Source organism: Neofelis nebulosa, chromosome 7 (genome assembly GCF_028018385.1).
Source record: "Neofelis nebulosa isolate mNeoNeb1 chromosome 7, mNeoNeb1.pri, whole genome shotgun sequence".
NCBI classification, from domain to species: domain Eukaryota; kingdom Metazoa; phylum Chordata; class Mammalia; order Carnivora; family Felidae; genus Neofelis; species Neofelis nebulosa.
Genome location: NC_080788.1, coordinates 100,767,035 through 100,786,332, shown reverse-complemented (window position 1 = coordinate 100,786,332; position 19,298 = coordinate 100,767,035).

Here is a 19,298-nt window from a genome sequence, read left to right as displayed (position 1 = left end):
AAGCTGGCGCTTAGAAAGGAGAGCATGTTTGTTTGAATAGTTGTTCCCTGAGCTGTGTATGAAAGACATCGAGCTTTTCTAACTTATACATTAACAAGGAATAAATTTAATGCTCTGGACAATGAAATGCTAACTTTCTTCTTGGTCCTCTAGATATATTAACTTGAATTTTCACTGCTCAGACCACTTCCTGTTTTTATATCCCTTCAGCTGGTGATATCCGAGACCATAATTCTAACAGACACCTTTCTCAGGAAGCTTGGTTTTAGCACTACACATGGTTTCTCCAGAATTATGAAATTTCTACCAAGATTGCTTAACATGTGGCATCTAATATTTTACCCTGGAAGGGAGTGATGTTAGCCTTGGCTTTTAAAGGTCTAGATTAATGTATTCCTCAAGGAAATGTGTAATTGTGTGCCTGTTGTATGTGAAGCATTGTTTCAGACACTGGGCGCACATGGGTGACTCAGATTGATGAGCTCCTGCTTTCAGGGAGCTAAGAATCTAGTGGAGATGGCAGACAGAGAGAGGGAGAGAAAGGAGAAAGAGAACATACCCAGAAGAGGAGATAATGGGAGAAAGGGCTGAGGTTGGAGACAAGCTTGTGCTGTTGGCCAGTGGTTGGAGAGGAGGAGAGAACTACAGGTCAGTCATAGAGGCAGGCAAGGCCATACAGGGGCCAGATCATACAGAGGGCTGAATTCCAAGTCTAAAGAAAAGCCACTGAGGAGTGTGATAGGATCTGCTATTGATCAGATCATACGCACCCCAATATTGCCTTATTTATGGTCACAGTTGGTTCACAACCATTGATTCAGGGCACTAACCTGGACAAAAGATGTGAACAGCATCTGAATGTCTCATCTACCATTCTACATTGTTGCTGCCTCCCTCCTGTCTAGCCCGAAGCTGAGATTAACAGAGGGAAGGCATTGCTAATTGATTAAAAACAAAAATCCTCCCACCTGCCCTGCCCCACATCTCCATTAAAGAGAAGCTGTAAGTGGGTTCATAGGAGTGACAAAATATATTCTGAGGGTTGGTACCAGTGTTTCTGGATAAGCAGCTCATTCTGAATTGCTCATGGGCAGAGTTGTGCCTTAATCACTTTGACAATTCCAACACCCAGTGCCTTCACCAGCATGTCAGGCTGCATAAGCATTTGCTCTTTGGTAGATGAACTAATAGACAAATGCACTTTAGGACAGGGTGCTCATTAATTTCGGATGTTTATAGAGTATCTAATATGTGCCAGGCTAAATGCTCAGACCACTACCTGATTTTATATCCCTTTAGCCGGTGATATCCGAGACCATAATTCTAACAGACACTTTTCTCAGAGGGCTTGGTTTTAACACTACACATGGTTTCTCCAGAATTATGAAAATTCCACCAAAATTCCTTAACATGTGGCATCTAATATTTTACCCTGGAATGGAGTGATGTTAGCCTTGGCTTTTAAAGGTCTAAATGCTCTGATGCAGCCCTAAACAAAATAGACAAATATCTATGCCCATGAAGCTTACCTTCTAGTGACATACAAGTATATCATTACTTTCACATATTCTTGGGTATCCTGGATTGCGATGCTGGTGGGTGTATGTGTGTGTTTGTGTGTATGTATATTTGTATTTTCTGGGGGAAGGAAAAATAGCAGAGATTACTAATTCAAAGCAGCAGAAACTATGTTTCAACCCTATATGCTCTGATTGTAGAATAAAGGAATCCCTAGAGTCTGGAGGTACCACCAAGCCAGCATTCTGGTGGCCCCAAGGACAGCATTTTCAGCATCAAGTTAAAATCTCATCTGAAAAGAACCTGAAGTCCCTTATATCAGCCAGAGCTCTTTTTTTAAAAATTTTTAACATTTTTTTACTATTGAGAGACAGAGAGACACAGAGAGCGAGCAGGGGAAGGGTGGAACGAGAGGAAGACACAGAACCTGAAGCAGGCTCCAAGCTATCAGCACAGAGCCCGACGCGGGGCTTGAACTCACAAACTGTGAGATCATAACCTGAGTAGAAGTCGGTCGCCTAACCACCTGAGCCACCCAGGCACTTCTCAGCCAGAGCTCTTACTTGCCAACCAAGAACCTTCTGTAGCAGAGCAGAAAGAGTTTCTACTTGAAGGGTAGCTCACAGAACACTAGGAAAGGGAAAGAAACAGGCATGGAGCCAATAGGCTAAGAGCTCCACCCACATTCCCTGCAGGACATCTTCCACAGAGCAAGGTGGGAGATCTGTCTGCAGCTCACACTGCTCATCAAGGCCTGGGACAAATTCTAGGGCTGAGGTCCGCCTTCTGGAAGCTTCTTGTCTCCCCCTATCTTGGCCAGAAATGAGTTAAAAAAAAATTTTTTTTTAATGAATAACATGCAAGCAAAAAAGGCACAAAACATGAAAGAATAATTGCATAACAAGCTTCCATATAACCACGATCCAGGTCAAGAAATAGAACTTCAAAGCATCCTGGAATTTTCTCTTCCTCTCAGTCGCTACCCCTATCTCTAGCTCTCCTTAAAGGAACAATAGCTTTTCTTAACATTCTCTTCTGAGTCAAAAATCTTGCATCTGACTGGAGGAAACTGGGCCACATTCATATATTCTAGTCTCAAGAAGTCTGGGAAAGTAAGTTTCTGGCATTACCTTTGGGAGACTAGGAATTAAAAGTTGGAAATTTCGCCCAGTATAGGAAGGGCTACACAGATTTTGAACGGCTTCAGAGCATGACAAGTGGTTGCCATGTTCTCCGATGGGTAAAGAAACATCTCAGCCTTGTTAGGTTGAACCTGGTGGAGTTTCCATTTTTGTAGGTCAGAAGTGGTCCCTGTGGCTCAGCCTGATTAGAAAGGACAGGACAGTGTCAGTTCAGGGTCAGGAAATGGAAAATATCTGAAAGAGATAGAACAAGATGTGCCAGGAAAGCTAAGAAAAATGCTTCAAGTCAGCATCAGTTAGTAATCTGAGGCTTTGAACCCACAGTTTACCCAGCTTGTTACCCCCAGCTTCCCTTGCTGCTGTATTAGAAGCATGTTGAACTGAGATCAGTGGCTCTGAGTGGTAGAAGCATGCATTGTTCATCAGTGAGCACAGCAAGGGAGCACTGTGAGAGATTTAATGGGACTGGCAGTAAAACCACAAGACCGGAAGGCTAACACTTGGTAGATGCCAGTGGTGAAACTCTCAAGGCAAGGTGGAGCTAATAGTTGTGTTTGAAGCCTGCCCTGAGGGTAGGAGGGTGGGTGGTGCTACATTTTATAACAGTTCTATTTCTTCTTTCTTTCTTTTTTAGTAAGTTTTTAATTTTAATTCCAGCATAGTTAATGTATAGTGTTATATTAGTTTCAGTTCTAAGTGGGCATGATTAAAATACACATCCTTAATTCAGGAAAATCATCAGATGGTGCAAAAATGGGCTGTAATTAGATTCAACTCAACATTGCTTACTAGGGGAAAAAATAGAAATGGTCTAGATGTCCAATTAGAGGAGATTTATTAAATAGTTATTTATCCATGCAGTGGATTGCTAAGTAGTACCTTAAAATGATGTTGCAGAAGAATGTGAGAAAAATGGAATGAAATAAATAATAGCATACATAAATTAAATATGCCTCTATTTTATTAGTGATTCGAACAGCAAGCAGAGTGTCAAGTACCGGGTTATTTCTCCTTTCTCTTCCTCTAGCATCTTATATACAAAGAAGAAAAAGCATCATAGGGTAATAGTTGAATTATCTTTTTTTTAGCTTAAATAAAGTGAATACAAATTTTTTTAAAAAATCATAGGATAATGATGGGATTATCTATAATTTGTTTTTAATTTTTTTTTAACGTTTATTTATTTCTGAGACAGAGAGAGACAGAGCATGAACAGGGGAGGGTCAGAGAGAGAGGGAGACACAGAATCCGAAACAGGCTCCAGGCTCTGAGCAGTCAGCACAGAGCCTGACGCAGGGCTCGAACTCACGGACCGCGAGATCATGACCTGAGCCGAAGTCGGACGCTTAACCGACTGAGCCACCCAGGCGCCCCGGGATTATCTATAATTTGAAACAATCCCTCATTATCCAAGGGTTTCATATCAAATGAATTTTAAGAGTTTCATTTACCAATTCTCCATTTCACTAACTTACATTCCTCTTTCTACAATGAATACCATGGCAAAGAACAGAAAGGAAACTCAGTGAGGGAAATCTGAATAACATTTTTAAGGTGGACATATAAGGTACCAGCAATAGGAAGTGGGTTCTATTATATGTAGGTCATCTGTTTGGTGTATTATTTTTCGTGGCACTTTTGGACATAAATCTATTGACAACACTGCTGGTGTGAATGTAATTTGTGAGGGTTTTATAGCTGATATGCAAAGTATATTCAGAGCTCTATAGATAACAAAATAACAATTGGGTAGCCAACTTATGTTGCACTCTTCTTTTTTTTTTTTTTATTTATTTATTTTTGGGACAGAGAGAGACAGAGCATGAACGGGGGAGGGGCAGAGAGAGAGGGAGACACAGAATCGGAAACAGGCTCCAGGCTCCGAGCCATCAGCCCAGAGCCTGACGCGGGGCTCGAACTCACGGACCGCGAGATCGTGACCTGGCTGAAGTCGGACGCTTAACCGACTGCGCCACCCAGGCGCCCCTATGTTGCACTCTTCTTATGCATCAGCACTAGTAAGTATTTTATTTACACGATCTCATTTAATTCTCACTATGGAAGGTACTACTATTAACTTCATTTTACAGAAAGCCAAAGGTAAAGAGATTAAGTAATGTACATAGATCCCATAGCTAGTCAGTGATGGACATGGGATACAAACCAAGCAAATTGATTTCCAAACTTTCAATTTTAAAGACAAGGTAAGGGCCACTGATTGATGAATGGATAAAGATGTACACACACACACACACACACACACACACTGAGGAAAATTATTCAGTCATAAAAAATAAAATAAAATCTTGCTATTTGCAAAAGCATGGTGGATCTGGAGGGTATTAATGCTAGGTGAAATAAGTCAGTCAGAGAAAGACAAATACCATTTGATTTCCCTCGTTGTGGAGTTTAAGAAACACAACAAATGAGCAAAGGGAAAGAAAAAAGAGAGAGAGACGAAAACCAAGAAGTAGACACTTAACTATAGAGAACTGATGGTTACCAGAGGGGACGGGCATGGGGGGAATGGGTGAAATAGGTGATGGGGGTTAAGGAGGGCACTTGTGTGGGGCACCTGGGTGGCTCGGTTGGTTGAACAGCTGGCTTTTGATTTTGGCTCAGGTCAGGATCCCAAGGTTCATGAGATCCAGCCCAGGGTTGGGTGGGTGCAGCTCAGAGCCCCCTTGGGATTCTCTCTGCCTCTCCCCTACTCATGTGTACTCCAGAGCTCCCTCTCTCTCAAAGTAAATAAATTCTCTCCTTCTCTCAAAATGAATAAGTAAACTTTAATAATAAAAAGTTTATTATTATTTTTTTTAGTTTTTACCATTTATTTATTTTTGAGAGACAGAGCACAAGTTGGGGAGGGGCAGAGAGAGAGAGACAGGGAGACACAGAATCTGAAGCAGGCTCGAAGCTCTGAGCTGTCAGCACATGGGGCTTGAACTCACGCGCTGTGAGATCATGACCTGAGCTGAAGTCAGCCGCTTAACTGACGGAGCCACCCAGGTGCCCCCTAAAATAAAAAGAAGTTTAAATAACAAAAGAAAGCAAGGGGTGCCTGGGTGGCTCCATCGGTTAACCTAACCGTCAGACTTCAGCGCTCAGGTCATGATCTCATGGTTTGTGAATTTGAGCCTTGAGATGGGCTGTGTGCTGACAGCTCGGAGCCTGGATCCTGCTTCAGATTCTGTGTCTCCCTCTCTCTTTGCCCCTCTCCTGCTCACACACTCTCTCTCTCTCTCTCAAAATAATAAATAAACATAAAAAATAATAAATAAAAATAAAAAGAAGCGTTTATTGAGTGACAAATGTGTACAGGCACTGCTTTGGGCACTGGAGATACAGCAGTGAACAGTGACTCCCTCTCAAGAAGCACATTCATCCTAATGGGTTATACATGTGTTAAGGAACCAGAAGAGAATGCTTGTTTACAGGGCCTACCACTGAGTATTGGAATATAGATTAGATAATTGTTTACATTTACTTCTATGTTTCCATGCTTACATTTTACATTGTTTACATTTTTTTTAAATTTTTTTTTCAATGTTTTTTATTTATTTTTGGGACAGAGAGAGACAGAGCATGAACGGGGGAGGGGCAGAGAGAGAGGGAGACACAGAATCGGAAACAGGCTCCAGGCTCCGAGCCATCAGCCCAGAGCCCGACGTGGGGCTCGAACTCACGGACCGCGAGATCGTGACCTGGCTGAAGTCGGACGCTTAACCGACTGCGCCACCCAGGCGCCCCATACATTGTTAACATTTTTAAGAATGAGCACGTGTTACTTTTGTCATCAATAGAGCAGCAGAATGTATGTAATAAAATCAATATTTCAATAATTGCTGCATTTTATGGATAAAAAGAAGACTATGATAAGGAAAGCAGGTCTGGAAGGAGTATAGCTTGTAGATTAAAAGCATAAACTCCAGAACCAAAATGTTTCGTTTGAGTCCTGGCTCTGCCACTAATTAGTTGAGTGAGTTGGTAAGTTCCTCATCTGAGAAACCAAGAGTTACTAGATGTAAAGCACATGGAAGAATTTCTGGAACATGTGTGTACCATCCATTGTTACGATCAACATTCTTAAGGAAATTGGTGAGGTTTAAAGCATAGGGGACCCTAAAAAATCATGCATATTCCTTTTGCTTCCTTTCAACATCCTGCTAAGATGACAGCAAAGGATTTTTCAAAAGGAAAATTCCACAGAAACAAAGGGAAAATAGAGACGCAGCACATACAGATGCCAAATGGGTGAATATTTAAGTCGATATTTATCCAAAGCCAAGGTTAACACCAAAGATCCTCACTGTTGATTCAATTTGCAGGATACAAAAATAAATCTGAGGTTTTATCAAATTATAAATATTGTTTCAATTTTATTGTGAAAAATGTTAGTGGTCAAATATTATAAGTTTGACGCTATGGTGCAGAAACACAATTTGTCAGCACTGCCAATGGTACGTGGCTCCTGGGGTCACTATATTGCAATACTAAAGAGATTGCTGGCTTGTAGTTGAGGTGGGGGGAATAGCAAGATTTGAGGAGGAGAAGGAGCAGCTGTAGTAATAGCAGCGGTAATTGCGGTAGAACAGTAGTAGTATTTTGACTAGCTCTCCCAATGTAGGATATTGCTTGTTGTGATGTCATCGCTGACTTATCAAGTCTTTCTCACTCTGTAAAAGTAACTGCCTGAAGAAGAATATGATCTCCTCTTTGATTCCTGCACATTAAAACTTGATTGATGGTGATGATGCAATCTCATTGAAGCAAACGGCTTCCGGAAGGGCATGCTGTAATATTTTCAGAAACAGACTTAATATCACTGCCCTTATTTCTCTGTTCTTCCTTCCTTCCTTCCTCCTTCCCTTCCCTCCCTCCTTCCTTCCTTCCCCTCCTTCCTTCCCTCCCTCCTTCCCTTCCTTCCTTCCTTCCTCCCTTCCTTTCTTCCTTCCTGCCTTCCTTCCTTCCCTCCCTCCCTCCTTCCCTTCCTTTCCTTCCTTCCTTTGCTCCTTCCTTTCCTTCCTTCCTTCCCTCCTTCCCTTCCTTCCTTCCTTCCTTCCTTCCTTCCTTCCTTCCCTCCCTCCCTCCTTTTCTCCTCCCTCCCTGGCTCCCTTCCTCCTTCTCTCCTTTCTCTTTTGCTTTCTTTTTCTTCTCTGTGGATAGGCAGGCATTTGATAGCTTGTCACCTGAGGGGGAGGGGGGGATGTGTCCTTAAATCCTCATCTGCAAATGTGGCAATAGATCAACACAATTTTGTTCTGAAAGGTTAAAAATGTGTATATTTGAATTGCTATCTGTATCTCAGCTTGCATTGCATGCCCTCTAATTGCAGCACTTACCCTGGAAAGAAGTATAGAAGGCTCTTTGCAACAGATGTCATATAAAAGATACTTACCCCCTTGAGGCATATCAGTTTGGTGTCCTTTTCAGCATACATCAGGATGCTAACTACTTTCTCTGCAAGCAACTGTTGAATTTTGGTACTGTTAGGCTGCTACCCAGCCCCCCACCCCCACCCCCAGATTCTTGAGTTAAATTGTGCTCTGTTTTATTCTATGATGTGCTGGGTCTACATTTTGTAACAGTTTCTTGGACACATCCGGTGTGACTGCTTGATGGATGAGCACTGATGATTGTTGAACTTGGCTTCTAATTTACTTGGCTCCCAAGAGAGTTCTGGGTCTCATACGACTAAAATCCCAGTGAATCTGACTGAAGAAACATTTATATAATGGAAAACTAGTGAATTAAAGTGTCAGGTAATTGTCAATGACAGTGTGACATCGCAGTAGTAGCTTTGGATTTAGGAACCACAGGCATATGCTGTTCTGTTCATAGCCCTGGGAAAGTAAGGGTAGTGCACTGAGGGTACAGACATCTTCGTGGTGAACAGGAGGAACGGGCCCCTCCTATTACTGTTCATCTGAGCTACTTGAAGAAAAGGGAATCAGGAATTGCTTTGCCATTCACCCTCTTTGTTTAAGATGGAAATAGAAGCAGTTTCGTGCTGAAGGAGCTGTCTGAGCAAATTTTGTTTGTGACATTTTCAACCCAGCAGGACCAAAATTCTCCAAACGGATGGGCCTAATTTTTCTAGAAGGAACTTTGTACCTAGAATTCATAGCTTGGGCAAATTGCAAAAAAAAAATCTCGTGTTCAACTGTTGAAAATGTTGTCAGTACTTAACGATCACTTGGACGAGTTCCATTTATAGTTTTGGCCTCTATAGACTCAAAATTATGAAGTTTCTTAAGAATTGTCTTTGACAATAAATTATATTTAAAAAAAAAGAATTGTCTTCTTAAGAAAATTCTGTTGTTTTGAAGTTTGATTACCAGAAACAATGTCTTTGATTACTAGAAATATTTCTCCTTTTCTTGACATGCTTTTTTACTCTTTATTATGATCGGGTAAAAGCTATTTACTATGCATGCTATAGTTCAGAATTCAGTTTTTTCTTTCTTGTAAAAATTTGAAGTGGCAAAGTTGATATTCTGCTTCCTACTCATTTTCATAAGACGTGAGCAATTCACAAATAGAACCTTTCTGTGGAAGCATCATGGCCTAATGGAATTAAATAACTAAAAACAAAATATAATTCCTATAAGTTATTTTGTCTAGTTTTATAAATATCTGTGCATCAAATAATTCAACAAAAGATTAGAATTATAAATAAGTCTCTATTATTCTGCCCTGCATTATTATTTTAATTCTTATACATATTTGTTCTTTCAAAAGGATATAGTTCACTTCATAGCATTCTCCATCTAATGCATCATCTCTTAATATTCATATTAACTGTTAATCCATTTCCCTGTTTATTTAACTTTTTCAAAATGTTTTAATTATCTTATACATAAAATGGACAATCAATTGTTAGACAATCAAATATACATTCAATTTTACAGCATTTTGCTTTTGCAGTAATAAATGTATACTTTAATAAACTAAGAGAATTCCCATATATAGAATACATAAGGAAATTTTCTACATCTATGTAGTTACAGTTACATATTTTATTTTTAAATTTTTTTTAATGTTTATTTTTGAGAGAGATAGGGCGTGAGTGGGGGAGGGGCAGAGAGAGAGAGGGAGACACAGAATCCGAAGCAGGCTCCAGACTCTGAGCTGCCAGCACATAGCCCGATGCGGGGCTTGAACTCGTGAGATCGTGACCTGAGCCAAAGTCAGATGCCTAACCAACTGAGCCACGCAGACACCCCCAGCTACATATTTTAAAGCAAATATTCAGATATTAACAATGCCTTAATGACTCATCTTGCTCATGTTGCTAACATTGTCAACTTAATTTGCTGTGATGATAGCTCATTCACCTGATCTTTGATCATACATGGGTTCAGAGATGACAGAAATTATGTTGAAATAGGTGATTGATTGGCTTTTGGCTTTTCAAAGACCGGGACTAAAGCCAAACTCCAACAGTAGATTTTGGTAAATAATGAAGACAAAGATCAACTTCAACATATTGCTATAGAGATTTGGAGAATGAAAAACAGTGAGTGAGAGATGGGGGTGAGTTGTGCAGAAGTGACTGAGGAGCTTCCTGCCTAAATGCCTACAGAGAATATGAGAGGAGCAAGTCAGTAGCTCCCCCTCTAACCCCCAGGCTCCTGGAGTGATTCAGAACATGGCAACACCTGCAGTGTTGTAGAAGGCGGGGGGATGGGAGGCTGATGACAACAAGAGAGATCTAAGTGTGCAGAAGATGATCCAATCCCTGGTCTCCACTCACCCTGCAGTGGGACACATATTCATCACCTTCCACACCTGACTTCCACCTGTCTTCTTAAGGAGACTGGACATTTCTTTGCTTTTTGTAGAAGTTGAGAAAGGCCACACATCTAGGAATTCCAGATGTGGAGGAGTAGAAGAGTGGGGAGCACAATTTTTTATAAAGGGGGAAAGGGGACACCTGCTGGCTCAGTCAGCAGAGCATGCGACTCTTGATCTCAGGGTCATGAGTTCAAGCCTCACAGTGGGTGTAGAGCTTGCTTAAAAAAATAGTAATAACAACCAATAAATAAATAATAAAAAGGGGGAAGGAGTTAAGTCAATGTCCACATATTAAAGACAAGGCCCCTTGTCCCTACCCCTCAACACATACCAACACCAGCAACCCTCTTCCTTTATCCTGCTTCCCTAAAGACAAAAGTGGAGTTTCATTCTCTGGAGAAATGATGTTTAGGCACTGACATATGTGGGCCCCCAAATGCAAAAAGTCTCTTTGTCAGTCATCACCTTGCAGCAAAGCTGGTCATTTGATGAGCCGCACCCTCACACATGGAGTTTACATCTAACTTTGTAAGTCTTGTTCTTAAATGTGAAGAGCCGGTCAAAACTCCTGAGGCATTTGAGGAAGGACTCCATCAAAAAACATTAAAATAGAGAAACTGAAAAACAAATGAAACAAAACAAAACAAAAAAACCACAACCTCAAGAGAAACACAGTGAGGCAGAAAGTGGGAGAAAACTATAAAAAAAAAAAACCTCAGCAATTCATATCTTCAGAAAGACAGAAGAAGATATTATATCCATGAAACAAGAGTTAGAGGCTATCAGAAAAAAACACTTAGAAAATGGGAATATATTGAATATTACATATTCAGTAGATTGGTTGGAAAATAAAGCTGAGGATTTCTTCCAGAATAAAATATTAAAGAAATGGACAATAGGAACCAAAAAATGCAAAAGGAAAAGTTTGATCAAGGAGTTTCAACGTCCAGAGGAAAAAAAAGAACGGAGAAAATGAAAGGAATGATGATCATCCAACAAAGAACATGAAAATAGAAGGACATGAGTTTCCAGATTGAAATGACCCATAAAATGTCCATGACATACATACACACGCATGAAATACACACACACAACTATAATACCATGACATTTAAAAACACCATTGATGAGGAGAAGAGCCTAAAACCTTCTAGAGGTGAAGAAAACAGCTACAAAACGACAACAACAGCAAATTACATACTAAGGGTCAACCTTTAAAATGCCAACATAGGTAGGGTGCCTGGCTGGCTCAGTCAGAAGAGCATGTGCCTCTTGATCTCAGGGTTGTGAGTTCAAGCCCCACACTGGGTGTAGAAATTATTAAAAAAATAAAATAAATTTTAAAAGAATGATGAAATAAAATACCAACACCGGCAGGTAAGCAACAATGCAGCAATTCTTACAAAATTCTGAGTGGAAAGTTATATTTAATTATCTATTAGTCAAATATTAAGGAAAAATAAAGATTTTTTTTTTAATCATGCAAAATTCAAAACATCATCTGTCAGTGCTCTTTGTCAGGAAGCTGATGGAAGAAGTGGCCAGGGTGGGAGGAGTAGGGTTACAAGATCTAGAATCCATTAGTGTAGACCATTGCTTTCCAGTAGAAATTATAATGTGAGCAGTATAATTTAAATTTTCTAGTGGGTATATTTTAAAAAAGTTTAAAAGAAGTGGGTGAAATTAATTTTAATAATATGGTTTATTGAAACCTATATATCCAAAACATTATCATCTCAACATTAATCAGTGTATTACCAATGAGTTCTTTTACACTTTAAAAAAAAAATTTTTTTAATGTTTATTTATTTTTGAGACAGAGAGAGACAGAGCATGAACAGGGGAGGGTGAGAGAGAGGGAGACACAGAATCTGAAACAGGCTCCAGGCTCTGAGCTGTCAGCACAGAGCCCGACGCGGGGCTTGAACTCACGAACCACGAGATCATGACCTGAGCAAAGTCGGATGCTTAACTGAATGAGCCACCCAGGCGCCCCTCTTTTACACTTTTTTTCATACTAAATCTTCACAAACTGGTGTGCACTTCACGCTTAACAGCACACCTCACTTCAGACTAGCCACGATTCCAGTGTTCAATAAGCTGCATGTAGCCAGTGGCTACCATATTGGACAGCATGTTCTAGACTACTTTATGTGTTAGCTGGCTGACATCATGTGAAGCATAGCAAAATAGTCCTCGAGAGACTAGGACATGACAGGCAGATAATGGAAAAATCTGAAAAATGGTGAGCCCAGATAGGGTGCCGAATATGGAGGCCTAGAAATGGGGATGGCTTTGGATTTGTGGTGCCAACTGCGAAGACAAAGATTAGAGGAAGAGGGGGTCCTTCCTCCTGGTCAAGGTGAGTACTTCCTTTCATATCATGGGCTCCAATTCCTGCATCTTCTCAGGAACATTTTTCCACCATTTTTTCTGTCTTCTCTATCTTCAGCCTCAGCCTCTTTTTGGCACCCATGTCTCCCTGTTCCTTGTTCATAACCAACCTCTCTCCAGCTGCTGTCTCTTCTTGTGGGCCCACTCAGTTTCAACGGGGAATCAACCTTCTTTCTTCATTTCCCCAAAGTTCCACTGACAACAGATTGACAGATTGTTGCCTCCTATAGACATTTTCAGAAATAATGAGGTAATGTAGGTTAATTGCAGCTTAAGGAAGGAAACAACAATTGAACATTAGACATTACTCTGTAAATATACATAAATTTTTAAATTGATATACCATCCTAGCCTCAGAAAATTTCTCTTTGGTCTTATGTACTCTCCTCTGGATGTCACTTAAATAGCTCTTTCCACTGGGGTGCTTGGGTGGCTCAGTCGGTTACGTGCCTGACTTTGGCTAAGGTCATGATCTCACAGTTTGTGGGTTCAAGCCCTGCATTGGGCTCTGTGCTGACAGCCTAGAGCCTGGAGCCTCCTTCTGAGTCTGTGTCTCCCTCTCTCTCTACCCCTCCCCTGCTCATGCTCTGTCTCCCCTATCTCTCAAGAATAAATGAACTTTAGAAAAGTTAAAAAAAAAATGGCTCCCTCCACCTTTCTTTTATTTGTGTTTTAAATGTTTATTCATTTAGGAGAGAAAGAGAGAGAGAGAACATGAGCAGGGGAGGGACAGAGAGAGAGGGAAACACAGAATCTGAAGCAGGCTCCAGGCTCTGAGCTGTCAGCACAAAGTCCAACACGGGGACTCAAACTCACTCCAGGCTCTGAGCTCTCAGATCTCATGAACTGTAAGATCATGACCTGAGCCCAAGTCGGACGCTTAACCGACTGAGCCACCCAGATGGCCCCTCCATCTTTGTACCCAGTTGTCTGAGGACTACTCCATCTCTCTCCCACCACCCCAAATGAAGTTTTGTCCTGACTTTGCATATATAAGAATTCATTTTTGGTTCAGCTAAACAAGGAATCAATTGCTTTATGACTTTATCATGAAAGATACAAAGAACTGGCAAAGAGCTTTGAAACTACAGTTCTTTAATATAATCCAGTATCAAACTCTTAGGCACAGATTCTACCCACAGAGACTCCAGGGGTGTTGGCTGTTTCCTTCTTATATGATTATCTTACAAACTTTAGAAGTTATCGTAATTGTGTTTGCTCAGCTGTTCTCACTGCTTCCACCGGTGCACTGCTGCTGGCAAGCAATAGGGAAGCATTTCTCTGCATTCCACAGCACTTTTGGGTAAGCTTCGATTCTCCGTTTCTGAGCGCTTATAGAGCTTTTTTGCCCCCAAATAGGTTGATTTTCCAACATTACAGTCTCTTCTACTGAAGTTCTTCAGCTTCAAAATTCCATCATCATTTGGCCAAGGACTGCTGGAGGTCTGCCTTGATATCTTCTCATCCCTAAAGTGGGTAAGGTGATGAGGCCTCCTTACTGTATGTTAAAAGGGTCTTCGAGATGACATAGGTCCCCACCTCTTACTTCACTGAGGAGAAACTGGGGCGTATGGAGAGAGTTAGTTGGTTGTAGGTCCAGAGCCAATCCCAGAATTCTTAGCCTCGATTTCATTATTCTTTCCATGCCACAAAATATAGGAGTGGGAAGAGAGTCAGGGAGGCAGAAGACATACCCAAAGGCTACAAAATGCCACAGTTCTGAGTGAGAAGGGCAGCAAATCCAGAGGACTCTGAAAGGCCCCTGGTTTAAGACTTACCAGGCAGATTCCTGCTGAGGAAATGACAGTGGCGCCACCAGGAGCCGGCTAACTTGTCTGCAGTGTCCTCAGAGCAATATTACCTGACCAGTTCAAGCCATCATTAGTTCCCCAAGGCCAGACATAACTTCTGGGCAAAGAGGATGATTCTGGAGGAGGGGCTATCTCCCCCAGCAAAGCTTCGGCTTCAGAGATGCAGAGATCAATGAAGTAAAGGAGCCAGAACTGAAAGAGGACATTCTCCCAGGCAGGCAGGAGCGGAGGGAGCAGCCATAGAAAGGCAGGATTTGAACCAGGACAGGCTGAGTGTGGAAACCTAAGCCCTCAAGAAATAGGGCCAAACATGTCAAATGCTGCAGGAATGAGAGGTAAGGGCTGCAGAAGATTGGAAAGGTTGCTCCTCAAGTTTGTTGTGATGGGAGTAGAGCCAGATTGTGACAGGAGAAGTAAGGGGCTTGTGAGGAGGTGGGGGCAGCAAGAATTTACTATTTGAAGAAGCTGGTTGGAGCATTATTCATAATATTCAAGACACAGAGCAGCCAAAGTGTCCATTGACAGATGAATGGATGAAGAGCATGTGCATTTGTATTATATTATATTTATTATATTATATTATATTATATTATATTATATTTATTATATTATATCATATAAAATAGAGTATTATTTAGCCATAAAAAGGGAGGAAATATTGCCATTTGTGACATTATGGATGGACCTTCAGGGCATTATGCTAAGTGAAATAAGTCAGACTGAGAAAGACAAGTACCGTAAGATCTCACTTACATGTGGAATCTAAAAAAGCAAAACAAAGTTCATAGATATGGAAAACAGACTGGTGGTTTCCAGAGGCAAGGGTCTGGGGTGGGTGGGGTAGGCAAAATGGGTGAAGGGGGTCTCAAAAGGTACAAACTTCCAGTTATAAGATAAATAAATTCTAGAGATATAATGTATAACATAATGACTATAGTTAACGATCATGTATTGTATACTTGAAAGTTGTTAAGAGCATAGATCTTAAAAGCTCTCATTATAAGAAAACAAAATTATAACTTTGTGTGGTGATGATGTTACCTACGCTTACTGAGGCGATCATTTGGCAATATATACACATAATAGATCATTATGTTGTACACCTGAAAATAATATAATGTTACATGTTAATTATATCTTGACTGAGAAAAAAACGCAGCCTGCCATTGAAAGGAAATAGACATCTAAGAAGGGTTAACAGATAATCTTGGTGTTTACCAATAACAGTTCAATATATGATTTTGAAACTTACATGATACCAGGGTTGAGGAAGCTTCTCCCTTCAAGGAAGGGGCTTGGAGAAAATCTTTTAAGATTATAAACAAAAGCCTCTAGTGGTATAATTAGCACAGGTGGGACACAAGATTCACTCTTTTTTTTTAATTAAAATTTTTTTTAAATTTTATATAAACCCAAGTTCGTTAACATATAATGTAATAATGATTTCAGGAGTAGACTTTAGTGATTCGTCACTTACATATGACGCCCAGGGCTCATCCCAACAAGAAGATGCACTCTATTAAGTAGAGATCCTTTAGCAATATCAACATCCGAGGCTTGACCAAAGGACCAAGATCTCAGGAAGACAGCTGCATTCTTCATCCTGGGTGCTGGGAAACCTGCCCAGTTCTCTGTCCCTTCCTCCAAGCCATCAATGTATCTCTACCTTCAAGGCCCAGAGGTTTAAGAGGCATATTTTCTAGACTGCCTTCTCTTCTTACAAGCTGCAGAGGGTCTGGGAGAGAGTGGGGAATCTTTGGTGGCCCCAGTTATAATTTCAGGCCATTCTACCTCTTGGCAGAGGAGAGGCAACTGGCCTTTTATTGCCATAAGGGAATGAATGAATGAGTACTTGGAATGACATTTCTGAAACATTACTGACTCCTGATGCAAATCGTGTAAGGAACAGTCAGCGACTGAATGCCCAGGGTTGGAGCAGAAGGGTGTGGGGGAACTGAGTGTTAGTCTCTCAGCTCTTGCAAGGCCCCAGACATGAAATGAGGTGAGTTGAACTTCCCACCGGCAGGTGGCTTCTGAATTCCCCGCCTTGGAATTGCACGAGGAATGTGCTTTTGTTTCTATCACAGCTTACCAACTGTGTCTTAAAGTATGCCCAGCAAGGCATGGGAATGTTCCCTGTGAAAACATTCTGCTGCTATTTGAGCTTTCAATTCAACAAATGGAAACTAGGAGGAACTAGATGGCTCTGTTACCAGATTTCCAGATGTTTGATATGTGTGCTATCTTTTGTTGCCCATTCCAGAGCTATCAATGGGTACAACCATAACTATAGTCTTCTGAGTGAAGACTCGTGTCTGTTTTTCCCTTAGATATGGCAAATGGGGCCAGGAAACGCTGGGCTACTTGCCTGATGGTCAAAGGGCAACTGTGCTTTTTGGGGAAATGGTAGAAGGATATAGATCCAGGTCAGCCATAGACTAGGCTGTAAAATTGCCAAGAGGTCTTTGGTCTCCCATTATATGCCCCTGTGGTGGTGCAGCACTGAGCTTAGGAATCAGGACTCCTGGAATCAAAGCCTGGCTCTGACATGAGCTGTATCTTGCACAATTTCCTGGATATCCCAGATGTTGGTTTCCTTGGAGGTATCCTGACCCTGCTCCTATCTCCAGGCGATCGGGGAGTGTGTTGAGTGTATAGAATGTATAGAGTCCCAGTCTCTGGAGGCACATAGACCTGTATTCTAACTACAGCAGAGTCATCTACTAGCTATGGGACTGTGGGAGGAATCTCAGCACCGCCCCCCCTAGACCTGCTGATTCAGAATCTGTGGAAGCAGAACCTACATCATGAATTAGCTTTCTAGATTTCTTAGGCATTCTAAGGTGTGACATCACTGTGTCAGGGTTTCCCCCTTTTCCATCCATGTCCCCATTTTCTTAACATCAGTTTCTTGCAGTAAATTCTTAATTTGAGCTCTTAGAGCAAGCATTTTTTGTTCGCTTGTTTTTAACCTATGGCACTGGACGCTTTGGAGAGAAGAATTCAAGAGATCTTTGAACTTGAATAAGAAAAGAATTACTTCTTTTCAGTAACCGCAAGCTGAAATTAAGCATTTTCTTCCATTATGAGCATAGGCCACACATTCCAGTAGCAACAACAGCACTGTGACTTTCACCGTAGGAGACACAGATTTTCAGAGCACATTACAGTTGTTGCAGACGTTTGGAAAAATCATACACTCTCATCATGACTTTGACATGATGGTAGCTGAGTTAATAAAGAAACACATATATTGTACCACAATTTAAAAAATTATTTTAGGGACACCTGGGTGGCTCAGTTGGTTAAAGCCACCGACTGTTGATTTCAGCTCAGGTCATGATCTCAGGGTTTATGAGCCTGAGCCCCTTGTGGGGCTCTGTGCTGACAGAGGGGAGCCCCTTGGGATTCTTTTCTCTCTGTCCCTCCCCCACTTACACACACACACACACACACACACACACTCACACACACACACTTTCTCTCTCTCTCTCTCAAAATAAATAAACATCTAAAAAATAATTATATTTCAATATGATTGGTTTCCTTTGTAATCTCTCTTTTAAAACATGCATTTAAAAATATTATTCTAAGAAAGGGTTGGGCCAGGGCACAATGAACTTAAGAATCCTTGTACTAGACGGTGTCCACTCACAGTGCCTCTTCCAAGATGTAACTAACTCCTTCCTGTCTAGCAGTCTTCCTGCTTACTGAAATGAACCGCTAATGGCTAGTATCTCCAGCAGGGTGAGGTAGCTATCAGAGATGGGAGTGGCCATGGGCGTAGGAGGTTTCCCTCAAATCTCACCTACAGCTTCCTCACTGACCAGCTCCAGAGGGTGCAGGGACAAAGAACACCGCTCGCACAATTTGCTCAAGCTAGACCAGACTCCCCGATCCTTGCTCCTCGGGTTTGGCCATTTAGGAACATCCATCTGGCATCTCCCGAAGCAGCCAGGCTGTGGAGAAACTCCTTTGGGAAAACAAAGAAAGGAAGCCCAGATGTTCAGGTGCCTTTCTTACCGTAGCTCCAAGGGTCTGCGGAGGGATTCATTTCATTCAGACACCCCATCTTATCCAGGTCCTCCGGTCCCAGGAGGGGACCTGGGACATAGTTGATTAGCTTGATAGTTACAACAGCAGCAACAGGGGCTTATTGTGTGTCAGGCACCACATCCACTGCTTTGTAAATATTGCCTCATTTAATTCTTCTACAACCCAACGAGACACACGATATTAGTTCCATTTTACAGTCATAGGAGGGGAAACGATAAAAAGCAGTTCAGCGACACTTGCATTATCTTTATACTGACTGGTATTAACGTACTATCTGCTTGCTCAGTAACTGCTGGATGCTGGAGACCAACGTGTAAAGAAACATATGCAATATGTTACAGATGGTGTAGTGTCCATGCGGTCAGGTGCACGTGTTGTAGCGGTTAGGCACCCAAGCTTCTGCCCGGTATCCCGGGGGGCTTAGAATCCTGACTCCACCCTATTGGGCAATGACTTTTCTGTGCCTCTGTCTTCTTCTGAATCAAGGCGACAGTGCCTTCCTCAGTGGGAAGTGGGGAGGATGAAAGATAATCTATGTAAAGCATTTAGTGTAGCACTCGCTGCAGTAAGGTCGACATAA